The sequence below is a fragment of the Gouania willdenowi genome, chromosome 2 (assembly GCF_900634775.1).
Source record: "Gouania willdenowi chromosome 2, fGouWil2.1, whole genome shotgun sequence".
Taxonomy (NCBI): domain Eukaryota; kingdom Metazoa; phylum Chordata; class Actinopteri; order Blenniiformes; family Gobiesocidae; genus Gouania; species Gouania willdenowi.
This window is the reverse complement of record NC_041045.1, coordinates 6,238,799-6,255,299: the sequence shown is the minus strand read 5'-3', so window position 1 is coordinate 6,255,299 and position 16,501 is coordinate 6,238,799. Positions and strand designations below refer to the sequence as shown.

At 35.2% G+C, this 16,501-nt stretch overlaps 1 long non-coding RNA gene across 1 annotated transcript in view; it reads right to left on the bottom strand.

Annotated features, from left to right (window-relative positions):
* Window positions 1-12,701, bottom strand: part of LOC114479161 (uncharacterized) — a 66,332-nt gene extending 53,631 nt beyond the window's left edge. Inside the window, exon 1 of the long non-coding RNA XR_003675960.1 lies at window positions 12,273-12,701. This is a non-coding gene — a long non-coding RNA (uncharacterized LOC114479161). The remainder of the gene's footprint in view (window positions 1-12,272) is intronic.
* Between the last annotated feature and the right edge of the window lie 3,800 nt (window positions 12,702-16,501).

The following is a 16,501-nucleotide window of genomic DNA, read 5'->3' as shown; positions in this document are numbered from 1 at the left end:
CAACATCGGTAGGAAAATCACGATATACGTATTTGTTAATGTTTTTTATGGACTTCTACGTCTGCTAATAAAGATGATGATGATGATAATAGTTACCACTGAATCCCAATACCTCAATAATCGTGATCAAATCAAATCTAACATACTGTCCCAGCTCTAGTAAGCTGAACAATGGGGAGAAACTAAGTGGTATTTGTATTCTTCTTTAATTTGACTTGTTTATTCATTAAATGTATTTCTCTTTTCCTCATATGGATGTTTTTCTTTATTCTTCCAGTTTATCCGTAGCAATGAGAACAAATCTTCCAGTCGTCCAAACACATGTCATGGGAAAGGTCAGGATTGTCCCTATAATTTAATAAACATCGCTGTTAAAAGGAGGTAAATGACACATGATGGCATGTTTCAGGCAAAAAAAAAAATGATGCATTACTTGTGATTTAACTGTTAGCTTAGCGCAGCTGTCATATTTTAAACTGAGCTTTTAGGCGTCAATCTAAAGCCTCGTCTGCCCACGACAAGAAACCTGTCCAATACACACGACGACGACGACAACAACAACAACAATAACAACAACAGCAGCCAATTTAATGTTGGTGTAAGAAAAACAGTCATCACGCTGACAGACCGAGCAGTGGAACAACAAACACTGGTGACAGTGGGAGAAAAACACTAAAAGCTACACACACGCTGACCAATTACTTTCACTCTCTCTCTCTCTGAGCTTTAAACGTCCCGACACCATCAGGCAACTTTTTCCACAGCCACATTTCACTACAATTAGCCATTTCCTCGCCGCTTTTCAAATTTGATCCATCACAATTAGCTTGAAAACGTCTGGATGGGAAAGCAGGCGAGTGTCTATCCAAGTCTCTCCATCCTCATCGCCACTATCTCTCTCTCTCTCTATACTGTATGAGCGAGGGATGATCGCTCCCTGTCACATCTATTGGCACATTGCCATCAAGGCTTGACAGGAAAATAACACTCTTCTGGGAAAATACACTCGTTGTGCCGTCGGCGCTCCCAGACACATGCCTGACTCGCCGCGTGCGTGTGTGTGTGTGTGTGTGTGTGTGTGTGTGAATGTGCGTGAGTGCACATCTAAAAGCCCTCACTGCTGCTGCTGTCAACCTGAGCACAAAGGATCACTTTATATGATTAGTATGCATCTCTGAGAAACACACAGAACAAAAAGCCTTGCCCCGAATGCAGCGCCACGCCAATTAATGGATTAAGAAATTATTTTGAGGCAAGGCTCGTGGTGAGACAGCTATGATACGCGCCCACAGAGGCTGTCGTGGTTATTGTATGCACGCCTTTTGACCGTATAAGGCGCAGCATATACGGCGAGAAGTTGGTTTGTACACGCTGAGTGACACGGCCTATACAAACACAGCTTCACTCCATGTAAAGCAATAACAACAACAACAAAAAAGGAAACATCCATATCACAGAGTGAGGAGCCTGTGCTACATATTCGTACAGACACGTGCACAATCGTGGCACGGCCAGGACAAAAGGCGCCATGACACGGCAGTTAACCCAGAGCTTTTAACCTCGCTCGGCCGACTCTCCGTCCTCACTTAAAACGTGAACAATACAAACAAAAAAAACACAAAAATATCCAAATTATATGTAAAATGACTCACAAAATAGTAACAAAATAATGAAAAAAAAAACAACAAAAATACAGAAAATTATAGAAAACTACCGAGGTTGACAACAAGAAAACACAAAATGTCGACAAAAACACACATAACGACTCCAGAAACGTACGAAATGACCAAAAAATGCACAAAAATGCCAACACAAGTGTACAAACACTTGAAACACACAAAAATATTCCCGACAAAATGACAACAATAACACAGCAAACACATAAAACAACAACACAAAACACACTAAAATAACTCAGAAAACTGCATCAGACAACAAAACATACAAACAACAAAAATATAAAGCAACAACAACAACAACACTTAAAACGTCAACAAAATACAAACAAAAAAAACACATGTAAAATGACTCAAAACACACAAAATAATAAAAAAAAAACTACAAAAATACAGAAAATGACAGAAAACTACCGAGGTTGACAAGAAAAAAAACACAAAATGTCAACAAAAACACACATAACGACTCCTGAAACACACAAAATGGCCAAAAAATCCACAAAAATGCCAACAAAAGTGTAAAAACAACAGAAACACACAAAAATATTCCAGACAAAATGACAAGAAGATCACAGCAAACACATAAACAAAAAAATCTCCAAAAACACAGAAAACCGCATCAAAAATGCACAAACAAATATACAAACAACAAAAATAAAAAGCATTAACAACAACAGTGTATCAGTGTATCCACATAAAACACACGGCACATTAAATTCAACATTAAAGTACCATCAGAAGGATTCAGCTTTATATATTTTATATAGGATTAAACCTCAATATTGTAATTCTGTTTCCTATCACTATCTTTAACTTTTGATATTTTAGTAGATTTTATTGTGTGGAGGTTTATTTTTTCAACTTTAAACATAAAAAAACATGTTTTTTACTCAATTTGACTCCAGATGTAGAATTGTGCTCTTTTTGGTTGACTTTAGTTAAAAGTAAGAAGGTATATGTTTGAAAGTGAACATGTTTATAAAGCTGTCTGAGCTCTTTCCACACGTTCCATTATACAGTAATAACTCGTCCCTAAACGTCTTTACATTAGCCTTCACTGCATGCATTTTATTATTTTTTTTGTCAGTGACCGATTCAAATATATGAATAGGCCTGTAGAGATGATCGCTACCTTCCACAAAGTGTGCATTATGCCGATTTCTTCAGCCATCATTTCCACTAACTGCACCATCATGGCTGAATGAGCTGGAGTGGAAAAAGGGCTGCCATTACTGGAGCTCTGAGTCTCCACCTGTTGATGCGCTCGTGGCGTTTCTCCTGCACTGTGTGACTGAGGTGAACCTGATCAGCTGCAGGAATGTGGGAGAAAAAGCCTGTGAAATCCTTTGCTGTCATTTTAAAAGTACTTCTTTGGATTTACTTGGTTTGAGATCTGAGTAAATGTAAATAAGGAAGTGAACAGAGGTGGGTACGTCACGATACGCAGCTCACGATAACGATTATCTCACAATATGACGATACTGTGATTATCAATATACTATAAGCTATGACATAAGAAAAAAAATTGAAAAAGTGTCCTATGAACAGTGACACTATCTAGTGCAACATTTCTGTAAATAAGTGTCAACATACCAATGTTAACAAATAAGTGCTTTGTGTAAACATAAAATAGTGTCTTTCTTACCAGTGACACCATTATAGTGAAATATTCCATTAAACAATATCGATAATCGATCGTGCGAAAAAATATCGCGATATATCACCGTATCGAGAAGTGAATGTGTTCAAGTGCAGTCTGTCCTAACATGTTAAGATGCATGTACCTGAAGCCACATGTTTCAAACTCATGGCCCGGGTGCCAAATCCGGTCCTTTGGAGCATCCAGTTCGGCCCGCGGGAGAAAAACATGAATCATTGTGTAAATAAAACTCAACAATATTTGTAGGGGCTCACAGTTTTCCTGTTGCTTATGTCGCATGATGGCAGTCATTTTTAATGTTAAACTGTTGAAAAAACTCAAAATTCTTACAAAATCATTCAATTTTCCTCAAGTTATTACATAATATTTCCCTTTATTAAATATAAATTTGTCACACATTTAAAGTTAATACCCTGTTGGGACTGATATCTGTCACTTATTGGATATTGTCGGTTTCTTAACATATTTTGTAACTTATATATACAGTACGTAGAAGTGCAAACTAGGGCACAATAATGTTGAAATGACTGTTTCCTGCATTAAATTCTGTGGCCCACTGGAGATCAAACTGCTCCGTATTTGGCCCCTGAACTAAAATTTCATTTCATTCATTCTTTTATTTCATTTATTTGTATTTTTCTTTAGCTGGGACAAGAAAACAAAAGGAACAACAAATATGAGTTTGACACCCCTGATATAAGCACAAGAACAGAGTGGATCTGATTTAAGGGCCACATTATTATCAACATTCATGTCAGTCTTTAGACTAATGACCAATCTGAGCATTAACACAGGAAACAACAACAAATATTGTGATTTTGTGTATTTTTGGAGTTGTTTTATGTACTTTTGTTGTTATATTTTCATTTATTTTGTCGTCCTGTATAAATATTTGTTTTGTTTTGTGTGTATTTGAGTTTTATGCGTTACTCTTTCATAATGTCCATTCCTTGTCTGTTTTGTGTATTATTTTGTTTTTTTTGTCGTGTAGCTTTTTTCGATTATTGGATGTATTTTAAAGTCTTTATGTGTGTTTTTAAATGCAACTTTGTTATTTTGTGTGGTTTTCCTGTTGTGTGCATTTTTTTTTAGAAATCTTGTTTTATTGTGTTTATTTGTTGTCATTTTGTGTGATTTTTGGTTGTTGTATGTATTTTTGTCCTTTTGCGTGTTTTTGGTATTATTTTGTGTATTTGTTGTTGTCATTTTGTGTATTTCTAATGGTGTTTTTTTTAATGCATTTTCAGTCATTTTGTGTGTTTTTATGTCAGTAGTATTACGTTAGTGTTGTGTTGTGTTTCATATTCCTATAGACGATGTCAGAAGTGAAAAAAATCTAAATTGCTCTTAAAGTGTGTGTGTGTGTGTGTGTGTGTGTGTGTGTGTGTGTGCGTGTGTGTGTGTGTGCGTCAGCAGCTTCACACAGAGGCCCTGAACACAACACAAATCTGCTCAAGTCATTTTCTGTACTTTTTTTGACTTTGACACAGGCTTTTGAAAAGTGTCAAGTTTTTCTCATTACATTTCAACCAAATAATGCACTTTAATCAACTGTCAATAAATTTATTGATTATGCATCGATTTATATTCATCTACAGATTTTTCACGTGTAACAAATAACAACATAGTTTAGATCAGGGTTTCTCAAATGGGGGTACGCAATGGCACTACAAATTAAAGCATTAAAAATATGGGGTTTTGCATTGTTTATTTTTAGTTAAAAATGGCAATCATAATATCTCCTGGCGGGAGATGAAGGCAAATGATAACAAAATATAGAAATGAATCTATTCAGGAAGCACTGATGCATTATTTACAAAATGAGATTATTTAAAATGTGTGCTATCATTCATTCCATCATTATGCTTTATAGCTGTATTTTTTTTATATTGTGGGCAAAATGTTGTAGTAGGACAAAAGGAGGTACTTAAGTCTAACATGTTTTAGATAATATTTTTATCAAAATAATGTACATTTTAAAGCTGTATTATAACAATAACGTGAATAAAAACTTTTGTTTCCTCTTAAAAATTGATTTAAAGCATCCTACACGTCTATTGTAGAGACGTTTATCTATGACGGCAACAAAACGCAGACCTCACAACAGCCTAACGGCGTATGATGGGAAAGGTAAGAGAGCATCAGCGATAATAAAAACATACAATGAGTACAAGTCGAGGGAACAACAAGGATGCGAGAGGAAAAAATGACTCCTAAATTCAGTGTACATAACATGACAGCTGCTCAGATTTTCCCAGTTTGTCCCGGATTTTACATTTTATTAATTTAATTTAAAGTGTTTTATATCTCATTTAATCTGAAACACGTCAAAGTAATTGTGGAACACTTTTCTGCACCGAGGATTGTACCTGATCACCCACATCTGTTTGGATCCCCTTCAAACACACACAACTGGAACTAATTGGTGAAATAAATAATAAATTCAGTGATTTTTTATTAAAAATCAGTTAAATCCAAACAGCACAACCAGCCCAGGGTCATTGCTGCGTCGTTACAGCCTGGAGCACTCAACGGCAGGGCTAAAAATACATTTGCGGGTGTAATTAGAAATACATTAAAAAGACTGTCTAATGGTGTAAGTGCATGATGTGATAGGTGGTCAGAAAAAAGGGAGTGAGTAGAGTTACATCAGCCTGCTGATTGGAATTGTTTCCATTATGAACACTGAAGAGATCTCAATTCTCCACGACAGGGAAAATGCCCGTCCATTTTCCAGCGCTAACGCAAACAACACAGCTCCTCTAAAATCAATGTAATTGGCCCGTGCATTTAGTCCGGCTGAGCATCTTGTGCAGTGCAGCTTCCTCAGTGTGCGTCGAATATACCACGAATATGAAATACAAACTAACCTTGCACGTTTTATTCTTAGTTTGAATGACGGGATGTTAGGTTTGATGTTAGGATGGTTTACACCAGGCATGGGAAACGGGCTGCCCTCAGTCTAATAATACATGTAAAAACTCCAACACACACACTCCAAAACACACAAAACAAAACGAAAATATGCAGAATGACAAAAACACAGAAAATGACAGAAAAATACACAGGTAGACAACAAGAACACACATAATGACTCTAAATAACACGCAAAATGACAGCAGAATGAACAAAAATGTCAACGAAAGTAACAGAAACACACAAAAATATTCCAGACAAAAGGAAAAGGGCACATAAAACAACAACATATATATATAAAATAACACACACAAAACAACAAACATACAAAATGACACAAAACAACAAAAATATAGTAAATGACATAAAAATAATGAGGTTGACAACAAGAAAACACTAAAAGACACACACAATGACTCTAAAAACACACAAAATAACAGCAGAATGTACAAAAATGTCAACAAAAGTGTACAAACCACAGAAACACAACAAAATTCAAGACAAAATGACAACAAGAACACAGCAAACGACACATAAAAAACTCCAAAAACACACAAAACCACATCAAAAATGCACAAAATGTCAAGAAAATATACAAACAAGAAAAATATGCCAACTGACTCGTAAAAGACCCGAATCGGTACAAAAACACACAAAACGACTCCAAAGACACACAAAATGCCAACAAAATTACAGAAAATGACAGAAAAATACACAGGTTGACAACAAAAAATCACTAAATGACACAATGACTAAAAACACACAAAATGACAGCAAAATGCACAAAAAGGCCAACAAAAGTGTACAAACAACAGAAACACACAAAAAATATTCTAGACAAAATGACAAGAACACAGCAAACACACAAAGCAACGACATAGCTCCAAAAACACACAAAACGAGATAAAAATGTACAAAATGTCAACAAAATACAAAAACAAAAATATGCAAAATGACACATGAAACACACAAAGCAACACACATACAAAATGAGTCCAAGGACACACAAAATGCCAACAAAATTAAACAAAATTACACAAATTGGCTCCAAAAATGCACAAAAACAACCAAAAGTCTGAAAATAATGGCGGAAAGATGCACAAAAATGTCAACAAAAGTGTAAAAACAACAAAACCACACAAGTATATACTAAAAATACACAAAAAAAACAAAAATACACAAAAAGTACACAAGAAGACAATTCAGAAAATGATGGAAAAATGCAGAGGTTGACAGCAAGAAAAACACAAAATGACAACAAAACACACAAAATGACAGCAGAATGCACAGAAACGTCAACAACAGTGTACAAACAACAGAAACGCACAAAAATAGTCCCGAAATACACAAAATGACAACAAGAACACACTCACAGAGTAAAGCAACATATACAAAATAACTCCAAAGAGACACAAAATGACAATAAAATTACACAAAATGACAAAACAACAACAAAAAGACAGAAATTAGGTCCAAAAATGCACAAATCAACAACAAAAATGCTGAAAATGACTCGATTAACACAAAATGACAATGTCAACGGAAATGGAAAACCAACAAAAACAAACAAGGATATTCAAAATATACACAAAGTGACTTCTGGAAAACACAAAATGACAATAAAACACACACAACAATATAAAACACACAATGACTCTGAAATACATAAAAATGACAACAAGAACACATTCACAGAGTAAAACAACATATACAAAATAACTCAAAAGACAAGAAAATGCCAATAAAATCACACAAAATGACAAAAAATACAGAAAGGAAAAGAAAACATAAAACAACAACATATATACAAAATAACACACACAAAACAACAAGCATACAAAATGATACAAAAATATAGTAAATGACAGAAAAATAATGAGGTTGACAACAAGAAAACACTAAATGACACACACAATGACTCTAAAAACACACAAAATAACAGCAGAATTTACAAAACTGTCAACAAAAGTGTACAAACCACAGAAACACAACAAAATTCAAGACAAAATGACAATAAAACTCACACAACGATATAAAACACACAATGACTCTGAAATACATAAAAATGACAACAAGAACACATTCACAGAGTAAAACAACATGTACAAAATAACTCAAAAGACAAGAAAATGCCAATAAAATCACACAAGATGACAAAAAATACAGAAAATGGCTGCAAAAATGCACAAATCAACAGCAAAAATTCTGAAAATGACTCGAATAATGAATGTCAACGGAAGTGTAAGAACAACAAAAGCAGACAAGGATATTCCAAATATACCGTACACAAAATGACTAATAGAACATACAAAATAATAAATAAAAAAAAAAACAGACATGACAATAAAAAGATCCTAAAGTGAGGCAATGTGTTTTACATGAAACCTACTTGAGTCCAGGCTATACTTAGCCATGCATTAGCGTGGCAGGGCTGAGGCCTCCGTTTGTCAGTCTGCATGTTTAGTGCGTGTGAAATGAATGCCCAGCGCCACGTATCCGTCACATTAACGCGGGTTGATCGCACCCTGGCACTTTGAGGCACTGAAGTACACAGGAAGCCTATGCTACCCCACTGCTCTCTGCTTTTATTTCTGTAAATGCTCGGGAGCGCTCGGTGCCACTTAAGCCTGTGGCTCCTTTTCAAAAGAAAATGCTTCCATCTGTTTCTGTCGTCAGTTCTACAGTCGAGGCTTTTCTGGCTCCTGCCTTAAAGTCTTCCTTTGGGGAAAGAGTTTCATAAATTACAACCTCCTGCAGGCTACACCTGAAATGAACATCTTTATTTTATCTTCCAACAAACACAATAAAGTCAAGAAAAAATAGGCCAAACATCAGCGAAACAGCAGAAGATGACATTTAGGCTGTTGGAATACACAATAAAAAGGAACAATTTAAAACATCTGGATTACCAAAACAACAAGGATTCACCGCACACTGCTTCTAACCAGATAAACATCACGCACGCACGCACGCACGCTTTAACTATTGTTGATTTTTTTCACTTCTGACATCGTCTATAGGAATATGAAACACAACACAACACTAACGTAAAACTACTAACATAAAAACACACAAAATGACTGAAAATACATTAAAAAAAAAAAACAATAGAAATACACAAAATGACAACAACAAATACACAAAATAATACCAAAAGCACGCGAAAGGAAAAAAATACATACGACAACAAAACAAAAATCACACAAAATGATAACAAATTAACACAATAATAAAAAAAATGCACACAACAGGGAAACCACACAAAACACAAAACAACCATAAAATACATCCAATAATGGAAAAAAGCTACACGACAAAAAACAAAACGACAACCAACAAACAAAAAAACAAAATAATACACAAAACAGACAAGAAATGGACATTATGAAAGAATAACGCATAAAACTCAAATACACACAAAACAAAACAAATATTTATACAGGACGACAAAATAAATGAAAATATAACAACAAAAGTACATAAAACAACTCCAAAAATACACATATTTGTTGTTCTTTCCTGTGTTAATGCTCAGATTGGTCATTAGTCTAAAGACTGACATGAATGTTGATAATAATGTGGCCCTTAAATCAGATCCACTCTGTTCTTGTGCTTATATCAGGGGTGTCAAACTCATATTTGTTGTTCCTTTTGTTTTCTTGTCCCAGCTAAAGAAAAATACAAATAAATGAAATAAAAGAATGAATGAAATGAAATTTTAGTTCAGGGGCCAAATACGGAGCAGTTTGATCTCCAGTGGGCCACAGAATTTAATGCAGGAAACAGTCATTTCAACATTATTGTGCCCTAGTTTGCACTTCTACGTACTGTATATATAAGTTACTAAATATGTTAAGTGACAGATATCAGTCCCAACAGGGTATTAACTTTAAATGTGTGACAAATTTATATTTAATAAAGGGAAATATTATGTAATAACTTGAGGAAAATTGAATGATTTTGTAAGAATTTTGAGTTTTTTCAACAGTTTAACATTAAAAATGACTGCCATCATGCAACATAAGCAACAGGAAAACTGTGAGCCCCTACAAATATTGTTGAGTTTTATTTACACAATGATTCATGTTTTTCTCCCGCGGGCCGAACTGGATGCTCCAAAGGACCGGATTTGGCACCCGGGCCATGAGTTTGAAACATGTGGCTTCAAGTACATGCATCTTAACATGTTAGGACAGACTGCACTTGAACACATTCACTTCTCGATACGGTGATATATCGCGATATTTTTTCGCACGATCGATTATCGATATTGTTTAATGGAATATTGCACTATAATGGTGTCACTGGTAAGAAAGACACTATTTTATGTTTACACAAAGCACTTATTTGTTTACATTGGTATGTTGACACTTATTTACAGAAATGTTGCACTAGATAGTGTCACTGTTCATAGGACACTTTTTCAATTTTTTTTTGTTATGTCATAGCTTATAGTATATTGATAATCACAGTATCGTCATATTGTGAGGTAATCGTTATCGTGAGCTGCGTATCGTGATGTACCCACCTCTGTTCACTTCCTTATTTACATTTACTCAGATCTCAAACCAAGTAAATCCAAAGAAGTACTTTTAAAATGACAGCAAAGGATTTCACAGGCTTTTTCTCCCACATTCCTGCAGCTGATCAGGTTCACCTCAGTCACACAGTGCAGGAGAAACGCCACGAGCGCATCAACAGGTGGAGACTCAGAGCTCCAGTAATGGCAGCCCTTTTTCCACTCCAGCTCATTCAGCCATGATGGTGCAGTTAGTGGAAATGATGGCTGAAGAAATCGGCATAATGCACACTTTGTGGAAGGTAGCGATCATCTCTACAGGCCTATTCATATATTTGAATCGGTCACTGACAAAAAAAATAATAAAATGCATGCAGTGAAGGCTAATGTAAAGACGTTTAGGGATGAGTTATTACTGTATAATGGAACGTGTGGAAAGAGCTTTATAAACATGTTCACTTTCAAACATATACCTTCTTACTTTTAACTAAAGTCAACCAAAAAGAGCACAATTCTACATCTGGAGTCAAATTGAGTAAAAAACATGTTTTTTTATGTTTAAAGTTGAAAAAATAAACCTCCACACAACAAAATCTACTAAAGTATCAAAAGTTAAAGATAGCGATAGGAAACAAAATTACAATATTGAGGTTTAATCCTATATAAAACATATAAAGCTGAATCCTTCTGATGGTACTTTAATGTTGAATTTAATGTGCCGTGTGTTTTATGTGAACACTGACACTGAAATCAGAAATGAGTTTAATAATGAATATTGTTCCTTTAAAAGATAAATTCATTTATAATCTGAGGCTACCAAACTTCACACTAATATTCTCACGTCTCTGGTTGAGGATCCAATGGTGGATGTCAGGCTCCCTCTAGTGTTCGGCTTTCATATTTGTTATCATCTATCTCAGTAGGACCCCAAAAAAAATCAATAATGACCAATCTGAGCATTAAGACAGGAAACACTCAGGCTTATCTCTGCTTCTGTTGCCGTGTCCTGTGCTTTTGGGGTACTTTTGTTGTTTTATTATTTTGTTTTTGTTATTCTGCATAAAGAAATGTGTCATTTTGAGTGTTATGAGTCTTTTTGTCTATTATTTGGAATAGTTTTCCATTATTAGTAGACATCTTGCATGTTTTTGTACATGTCTGATAGCATTTTTTGCATTTTTCTGCCATTTTACATGTTTATTTTTGTGTATTTTTGTTGACATTTTGTGTATTATATCATTTTATGCATTTAGGGAGTCAGTTTGTGCATTTACATTGGGGGACGCACAAAATGTCTACTCACGTGTCTACTCTATGGCATTGATTCTCAATTCTGGTCCTAGAGAGCGCCTGTCCTGCATGTTTTAGATGTCTGGGATTATTGAGGGTGTCATCATCCAGCTGTCATGTACCATGATTTATTGTTTACTCGGTGTAAACAATTCTACTAGTCCACATTTACGCTTATTTAAAAGTAGTTTAAGTAAAACCTGAATCTTACCGTCAAGGTTTCACCCCAGCAAACATCTGGACTCCATCGACACTTCATCACCGTCAGCTGTGGAGGATCACTTTGCTTTCTGATGGAAAAACACACAAAAAACATCATTTTATGAACAATTACAGCCGGACTAACTCATGATACTGTACTGGTGATATTTGGTTGGGTTATGCTGCCATCTAGTGGCACGATCAGGTTTTACAAGAGCAACAAACTTGCTGAGTGTAACAATAACAACATCTGGTACAGGATACAGTCAAAGGTCACTGTGTGCGTTTCACTGAGCAGTCCTCAGCTGTAAGCAGGAGAAAACTGATTCTTTTGTTGTCTAAAATTTCACTTTTTGATGCAGCTGCAACAAACATTTCCTCCTTTAAGGGCTAAAAAAGTTTTAGCATTGACATGAAAAGCAAACTTCTATATTTATGAACAACAATTAATCACTAAAACAGCATGAAGAAAGTGTTATTAAAGACCGTCACCAAAGTTTACTCCAAAAACACAAGTTAAGACCAAAATAACACAAAAATACCCAAAGTGATAGAAAAATATACAAAACAACAAAAAACAACCAAAAATGACTCAAAAAATACAATATAATGATATGTATCAAAAAATAACTCGCAAAGAACACAAAACCCCAACAAAAATACATAAAAATGCTCTCAAAAACCACACATGATGAAAACAAAAATGACAAATTATACAAAACCACAACACAAATACACAAAATTACTCCAAAAACACACAATTACCAATTACATGAAATAGATACAAAATGAATTAAAAAAACAACACAAAACAACAAGCTGAGTAAAAAAATTTACACAACTACTAAAATACACTAAATAACTATATATATATATATATATATATATATATATATATACATATACACGAGACAAAAACATACATAATGACAACTAAAATACACTAAATAACACAATTACACAATATAATAACAAAAATCGAAAAATTACTCACAAAAAACTAAATTACACACAAAAAAGCACATATAATGAAAACAAAATGACAAAAATTATAACAAAAATACACAAAATGACTCCAAAAACACACAATTACATAAAATAGATACAAAATGAATTTAAACACACAAAACAACAACAAGCTCACACAAAATGAGAAAGAAATATACAAAAAACAAAAAAAAAAACACTAAATGACTCCAAAAACACACAATTACATGAAATAGATACAAAATGAACGAAAAAAAACAACACAAAACAACAACAAGCTCACACAAAATGAGAGAAAAATTTACACAACTACTAAAATACACTAAATAACTAAAAAAATTTTAAAAAAAAAATTTATATATATATATATATATGTGTGTATGTTTGTGTGTGTGTACACGAGACAAAAATATACATGACAACTAAAATACACTAAATGACCCCAAAAACACATGACAACAAAAATACCCACAGTGTTAGAAAAATAAACAAAAGGACAACAAAGATGAAATGACTCCAAAAACACAATAAAACAACAAAAATGTAAAAATTGCTCACAAAAAAACACATCAACAAAATTGTACACAAAAAAAGCACATTATGAAAACAAAATGACAAAAATGATACTAAATTACAACAAAAATACATAATTACATACAATAGATACAAAATGAATTAAAACAATACACAAAACAACAACAAGCTCACACAAAATGAGAAAAAAAATATATACATAATGACAACTAAAAGACACTAAATTACTCCAAAAACACATGACAACAAAAATACCCATAACGGTAGAAAAAGAGTCAAAAATACACACAAAAAAACCCCACATTATGACAACAAAAAGACCAAAAAATAAAAAATACAAAACCACACAAAACGACATGAAATAGATACAAAATAAATCAAAAAACACAAAACAAACAACAAACTCACACAAAATGAGAGAAAAATATATACATAAATGACAACTCAAACCTATTAAACTAAAATTAAAAAAATAAACAAAACACAAACAAAATGAGAGAAAAATAGACATAATGACAACTAAAACAGACAAAAAATCATTCTAAATGTTGACATGAATGTAGGAAATCACATATTTTTTTGGCCCTCGCTGTGATAAAAGTTTCCCATCTCTAACAAACTAACAAACAAGCTGAATAACTTTACCAGCATCAACACATCAAATCCAACGACGGCAGAAAAAAAAAATGGATTATTAATTTGCTCTTTCAATGTTAAACCAAACGACCAAACACAAGAAAGAGAACAACTTTTTTCTCCAACTTCTAGCACAAGAACACAGAAAAGTAGCTGATTCGTGGGCTGCAGAAGGACGTGATGTCATCTCAAACTCTTTCAGGTGAGAATAGAGACATCCACGGTAAAGCAATGCAACAATCCCTCAGATTTGGAGGTCAAAACACCTCCTTCATCTGCAGGTAAAGTGTGTGGAACTTTCCATGAGGTGTCCATAATTCCACACTGGTACTTTGGTCCGTTACATCCTTACGTTAATCCAATAAGAGGCTGCAGGAAAATCCACAAGGATGCATGAACACCTGTTGGGTTTCCATCAGGAAGTGCGACGCTAAAAGTGAAGCTAACAGAGAGCAGAGGAGGTGAGCACGCCGTCCTCCCTCTGCCAGCAGGGTGAATGCAAAGCCTGCCTCGCTGCCTCCTTTTATATTGTCTCTTCCTCTCTTCCCCTGCTGCATCACTTTGGCTTTTTACCCTGGCTTCCATGTGTGCATGTGGATGTGTGTGCACAGCGAGCTCTTTCAAAGCAGCAGGAATATATTATAACCCAAACAAAAGGAGTGGGGCTTTATTGTTTATGAATTACCAGCCTTTCCAAAGCCAACAAAGGCCTCTATTTTCATAGAAAACTCAATTTTTTTTCATCTCAGCACCATTTGATTACCAGAGCACAGAAAATAAAAAGGCCTCTTGGGTCGCGGCGTCCCAAAGGGATTCATTCCTCCTTCTCCTCTCGCTCATTCAACTGCACTGAAAAGCTTTCTTTATTGCTTTCTTTTCAGAGCCCACGTCAAATGGGCTTTTAGGGGTAAATCAATGACAGAAATTATTGCGTCGCTATTTTATGCAATAACAGGGCCGGGGGAAGAAGACTCAGTGTTGTCTTTGTTGTCATTTCTTAGCCTTTTTCTAAGTCTCTTCTGTCATTGGAGAGGAAAATTGCAGAGGTTGAACACAAAAGCAACAATACGAGTCAAAGCTAAATGATCCGTGGCTGCAGGACAGAGCAGAGCTGGAGCTACAGGACAACCAGCACTCAACTGGTACCTGCTGGAGAAACAATAACAGCCCAGTGACACGCTGTCATCCAATCAACAAAGGGGCTGTCTGTCATCAGCAGGAGTGTATGCATGATGATTTGTTTACAAAAACCCAGCTCGAAGATCCAAATCTCGAAAGCATTATTGTGACTGTCACTGAGAAAGATTGAGCTAAACTTTAATTGGGCAAACAGGAGATACTTTAAAGATGCAGTCCGCAACTCTCAGATCCCTCTCTCCCCCTCCCTCCCCGCTGCTCTCTTGCCCTGCCTCCAAACTTTTCAAAGTCCCTCCCTCAGAGGAGCTAACAAGCTAACGTTGGTCCGACAGCAACATTACAGTAATATAACATGCTCTGTTAGAAGCATATTACTGCAACGCTTCTGTCTCTCAATGTGCACACACATTCAGCAGCAGCAACAACACAGTGTCACTTACAGCAGCCAATTCGGAGGCGGCTGCGCGCACATGAACAACAGATGCACTACAGAGTTCTAGTGTAACAATTACAAATCAAACATAATGTAAATCAAGCAGCAGTAATTACCTTTCAAGCAGAAAAGTCACCAATTCCATCTTCTACTCCTCCACACCATACACTGTAAAAAAAAAAGATGGCGCTGAGATATCCAACTGACCTGGAGCCCATCATGATGCATAATAGCCTCACATGCATGTTTTGGGACAACATCACACATTTAAACACTATTTTTCACTGGGAAAAGTGGAACAAATGTCCAATTCCACCCATAATCTTGATTAAAATCTCACGCTACGTGTAACGGTTCATCTCGTGATCGTTTTATCCTGTGATTCAAAATTAATGCATCATCTGAAGTAAGTGTTATTAAATGCATCTAAAGTGGCCGGGGAGAGGGAAGTCTGGGCCTTGCTGCTCAGGATGCTGCTCCCGCACCCTGCTGGCAACACAGTTGACAGCGTT